Source organism: Arachis ipaensis, chromosome B05, assembly GCF_000816755.2.
Source record: "Arachis ipaensis cultivar K30076 chromosome B05, Araip1.1, whole genome shotgun sequence".
NCBI classification, from domain to species: domain Eukaryota; kingdom Viridiplantae; phylum Streptophyta; class Magnoliopsida; order Fabales; family Fabaceae; genus Arachis; species Arachis ipaensis.
The window spans coordinates 6600183-6605888 of record NC_029789.2 but is presented as its reverse complement, the minus strand read 5'-3'; the positions used below and the strand labels follow the sequence as shown (position 1 = coordinate 6605888).

The 5706-nt window shown below is 33.0% G+C and overlaps 1 protein-coding gene across 1 annotated transcript in view; it reads right to left on the bottom strand.

The window, feature by feature from the left end:
• LOC107642698 overlaps window positions 2936-5706 on the bottom strand; it is a 20296-nt gene continuing 17525 nt past the window's right edge. The window contains exon 5 of the transcript XR_002362326.1: window positions 2936-2947. The gene's annotated coding sequence lies outside the window, so the exon portion shown is untranslated. The remainder of the gene's footprint in view (window positions 2948-5706) is intronic.

The window sequence follows — 5706 nt, the reverse complement described above, 5'->3', positions numbered from 1 at the left end:
TCTAACCAGCCTTAACTTCGCAGGTCGAGCCTATGGCTCGATATGTGTATCTTTTAGAACTCTGATCTGTTTTACCCTTTTTTTCGATCTGGTTTATCTGTTTTACGTTTATTCGAACGTGTGTAATTGTGATTTTCTGTTACGCTCTTGTTTAGCTTTTCGTTCAAGACTCTTAGTTACAATTTCCTTCAATTATATTTATATTTGTATTTTTCTTTTAGAGGCCGTAACACCTTGCCACCTCTACTTTACAGTTCAAGCGTAAAACTCTGTATGATAAGATATTATAATTGCTCTGATTGATCTATGCTTTCTATGTATTCTACTTCTATAAGTCTCGCAAATGTTAGAATATTTTGAGGATTTGGTTTTATTTGGTTGAAAATTTTCCGCCAGATGCCTTCAACCTCTGTCTTGGTTCCTTTTTTTATTGTTTGGAGAAGCTCTAGCTAGAAGGGACGTTACACTATTCATATCATCTGTAACCCTTGGAATTTTGTTGATGATGCCCCCCATGTCTTCTCTTCCCCCGGTTTTGAATAATTCTGAGTATTGGTATTCAATAAGATTTTAAGATCTTCCCTTGTTCTTGAATCCATTGGCATGAAGCATCTTTAATTCTATTAATCCTATTTTTGTCTCTTCTTTAAATAGTTGAAGCATAAAAAAGATTGTATTTTTTTTCTCCTCTTCAACCATTTAGATAGTGTTTAAAAGAGAAAAAGATGCTGAAGACCGAGACTGAGAGACTAAGACTAAAATAAGTTTTAGTATTAAGTTTGATATAAAGTAAGAGATACAAACTGAAATAAGAATAAAATTTTAATTTAATTTACACAAAAAAGTAAAGTTGAAATTAATTAATTGAAATAAGAATATTTTAAGTATAAAATGTTATTAAAGTTTCAGTTTTCATCTTTAAAAATTTCAATTCCCTATGTTTTTATTTTTTAAAAGTACTGAAATATGAACATTTTGGAGACAAAAATTAAATTTTTAATATCAATGTCTAAGCCAAAAAAAATAGTATTGAATCCCAATCTCCCAACTTCCATCTCAATATTTCAAAACTAAGGCTACCTTAACTCTTGCTCTCTGCCGAGTATTTTTTTTTCTCCTATTTCCATAATGCGGCAATCGCTTGTTTGGCTTCCAAAATTTGCTTTTGCTGCTCTAAGTGTATGCGCAGTATTTTAGAGTTTTTGGATTTTAATCTTCCATTTGTTGATTTTCCTGTCTGCCCTTTTGAACGTGTCCTTGCTCCATGACATGAGCTCCTTCTTGCAATTGTTTATTCTCTTTGACAAATCCTCCCATTCTTTTCCACTGCAATCTTGTGAGCCCCACCCTTTTTTTATGGTGTCACTGCAGCCCTCATTGTCCTCCCAAAAGTTTTCATATCTAGACAATTTTTTACTCCTTTGTTCCGACTTCAACTTGAGAATAAGAGGGAAATGGTCAGATGAGATTGCTGACAAGGCTGTTAGAGATGCACTTTCAAACATCTCTCTCCATTTTCAATTCACAAGAGCTCTATCAAGCCTTTCTCTTGTGACAAAACCTTCTCTTGAGTTGCTGAACCATGTGAATTTGTTGCCGTTTAGCTCCAAATCCATAAGTGCATTTTTGTGAACAAATTCTCTGAACTCTTCAATTTGGACTTTAGGCTTCAGTTGCTTGCCCATTTTTTCCTTGGATTAGGATCTCATTAAAATTACCCATAAGACACCCAGGTTCATTCCTTAAATCAATGCTATTAGTCAACACATTCCATAGCTTCCTTCTGTTTTTGAAAATAGGGTTCCCATATGTGAAGCAACAATTCCAAGCATTACCTTTGTTGTCTTTAATATTAGTGGAAATGAAATTATGACGCCAAGAGTAAACAAACGCATCCATTCTACTTTTTCATAATAAACATAGCCCTCTAGTTTTCATAAGGAAGATTATGGTCGGCTTATACTGTTTACATAAATTTCTGACCGGCTTGAATTTGTTGAATTTATTGTTGTGTTGCTGAATAATTATTAGTTAAATTTTTTGTTCCTAAAAATTATCTGAATTTGTTAATAACTATTATCACTGAATTTTGAATTTGTTTCTGTGTTGAAATAATCACTTAACAAAAATTTTTTTGTTGATAATTATTGATGAACTGAATTTGTTGTTAAAAATGGTTGCTAAGATAAAATTTTTTGTTTGCTCTTTTTTTACTAGAATTTAAAAAATATCTTCGTCATAAATACCGTCAGAAATACCATCATCTCAAGAGCAAGCATTATCAAATAAATTTTATTCTCACTTGTTTATTTAAATTGAGAAAGTATTTTATATTAATGATTAATTTATTATCTCTTTTTGTATCAATAGTTATGTATAAGAATTGATACTTGTTTTTATGTTTGTGAAGACATGTATTTTAACTTTTAATTTTAATTTTATTTTTATAAATTTTTGTCTTTATTTTATTATGACCGGGTATCCATCGGTTAAACCAGTAATTCGGTGACCCAGTCGTATGATCGGATTAATTACTGATTTGATTATGATAACTATAGAAGTGAGTTTATAGTTATCAAATTCGGTTCAACCTGATCGGTTCGACCCAAAACCCGGTCACCTAGTCACATGGCTGGACCGAGTCACTCGTCGAACCGGACAATCACTGGATCTATTGGAAATCGGTTTGACCGAGTTAGTTTTCAGTAAAACCGCTGACCCAGCTAGTTAGTTTAACCCGATATGTGTCTTCTTTTTTTAAAAAACCTGAAAAACGGGGTCGTTTCAGCCCCCTGGCCGGTTGAATGAAACCCTAATCTGAAGGAACCCCCCGAAACCCCAGCCTCGTCTCTCTTCTCTCTTGATAGTCTCACATTCACGGCCTCACCCTCACCTCGTCAATCGTCACTCTCAATCTCTCACGGCCTCACCTCATCACTCTCTCGGCCTCGCACTCATCTGAGACTAAAGGTCGTCGTCGCGGTCTTATGCCCCTACGTTTACTTCGTCGGTGGCAAAAGCAGACGGAACCAGTCAAGCAGCATCTGCTCCCTTGAGCGGTGGTGGTCGTCTTTTTGTTTCATCGCGGTCTTAGAACCAGTTAACCAGGTGAGCTATCTTCGAATTTTCGACCCTGTTCTTTCACTGGTTCAGTGATTTCGGTAAAATTAAAATTATTGTTGAACCTGAGCAAATTTTAATTAGAATTGTTGTTGAATCTGGTAGTTGTTGCTATTGTATTTGATTTTTTAGAATTGTTACTGAACTTGAGCACATTTTTTTGTTGCTCGATAACATCGTTGAGTTGAATTTTGTTGCTAGATAACAGAGTTAAATACTTTAATAGTTAAATTTGTTATTAAATTTGTTAGATAATAGAGGAAATATACTATGCAAAATCCTTGGTGGATTCTATTGCATATGAAAGATTTTTTAGACTTGAATATAAACAAAATGAGGGTTCTGTGATTACATATTGCACTTCATTATTAAACATTGTTCTAGTATAAAATTTAGAATTAAGTAAAATTTGGAATTAAGCAACATGAAAAAATTGCATTTTGAGCCTGCAACTCAAGATCTAATAGGCACCAACGTAAAATTAGAAGGATGTTTAAATGAATTGTTTCAAGTCCTCTATTGATTTTACCTCCATTTGATTGGTTGTGTTGCTTTAAAAATATTTGAATGTTTCATTTTAAAATGATAAATATACTTAAAATGTTGTATGGGATAAGCTCATTATTTATTTATGCAAAATGTACATCAACTTGAATGCATATATTCTACCAAGAAGCTTTACTTTGCTTTTATTTTTATAATTTTATATTTTTATTTAATTATGACCGGATCAATCGGATGAACCAGTTATTATAGCAATTATCTTTGCATATGGGAAAATTGACACGAGAGTGAGAGAAAAATATTAATTGCATCCCAATTGGGCTAATTTTTTTTGATATTGGAAGAGTGTGTGAGTTGTGCTTGGTTATGGTGTATACAGGTGTTAGACACAAGTGTGGGATAGGGAGAAATTGGACCGTCCGAATTCTTTGTAAAAAAATTCGTTAATCACAAATCGGACCGTCCGATTAGTTTTTGTTTTTTTTTTTATTTATTTAACATGAAATCGGACCCTCCGTTTACAGTTTTTTTTTTTTTAAAAAAAAAAAAAACTGAAAACGGACCCTCAGTTTTCCATTTGTGTTTTTTTTAATTTTTCCTTTAAAACAAAACGGACCCTCCGTTTTTAGTTTTTTTTTTTTTTTTTTTTTTAAAAAATCAAAACGGACCGTCCGAATTTTATAAAAAAATTATTTTTTTGTAGATCTCCTCTAATCGGACCGTCCGAGTTCCTTATTCCAAATCGTTCGGTCCGATTTCAGCCTCCTGACACCACATGCATGAAAAGCACCCCTATTCTCCATAATGCTGTTACACCCCAACCCTTCCCCCATATTAAAAATAAAAAGCGTCCCAATTGAGGATTTGTACAATAACAATAGGTGTATCAGTTACAAGAATAGAATCATTTTGTCCAGTTTGTGTTTCCCTCTGTCTCTTCATTGGAAATCGCAGGTTGCAATCATGATCTGTTGCATCTGGATTTGATTGATTGACGCAACTGGCTGGCTTACCAAACAGTATGAATAAGTAGAGAAGAGTATATTAGAAAATTTATTGACGACTTTATTCCATGGCAGATATGCGAATTTCCCCACTATGTAAATGGTTTAACCACACTGTTGCTCTCTGTTGGGCGTTATCAATACGATCCGATCGACTTTTGGTTACAGGGTTCAGGGAATTTCTTCTATTCTTGTCTGGCGTGAGTGCTAAATTCAGCTAAGGTTGTCCTTCACAACTATCTAGTCACCTATGACCTAGCCTTGCCAGTTTTCCTTGTGTGTGTAACAGAATATAATCATCTTTTTCATTGACTTGTGTCATAGACTCAAGGATGCCACATTTGTCATCTTCATATTTAGGGGGCAAACTGTTCATAAATCATTATTACAATATGGAGAACATTTTACAAAATTATGATTATGCCTAGGCCAGTGCCATACTGATACAGTGGAGAACGAAGAAGAGACTAGACTTACTGTAAGGGTTAATATTCAAATTTGTATTTTAAGGATAATCTGTTTTTTAAAATAGTTTTTAAAATTTTTTAGTTATATTAGTTCATGGAAGATATAATTGTAAGTCAAATTAATTCTTCTATCAGTTAAACGATATCATATTATTTATCGTATGTTATAACAATGGAGCAATATCATTACACCGTAAAGTATATCTTTCAAAAAATGATAAAATAACTGGCTGCTAAATATGTTATAACATATATCCGGGAAATTTTATGTAGATGTGATTAGTAGTATGCCAATTCATAAACAAATAATGGTTTGCTTCCATGATTTTAATATTAGTTGTGAAACTTATCTTCGTGGTATTTAAGATTAAAGTAGTAAATTATGAAAGTGACATACTGTACCAAAATTATAAATAATGTTTGTTCTTCAATCCCTTCTACAGTCCAAACCACAACTAATTAGTAGTTTAGTGGCATAATTGAGGAAGTGACATATCAACCATATGATATCCTTTAAATGTTATATAGCTTTCAATATAAAGAAATGGGATATGTATTGGTTCCGCTCAACAAAGGAAAAAAAAAAAGAAGAAAAAGTGGCCAAGTTAAGC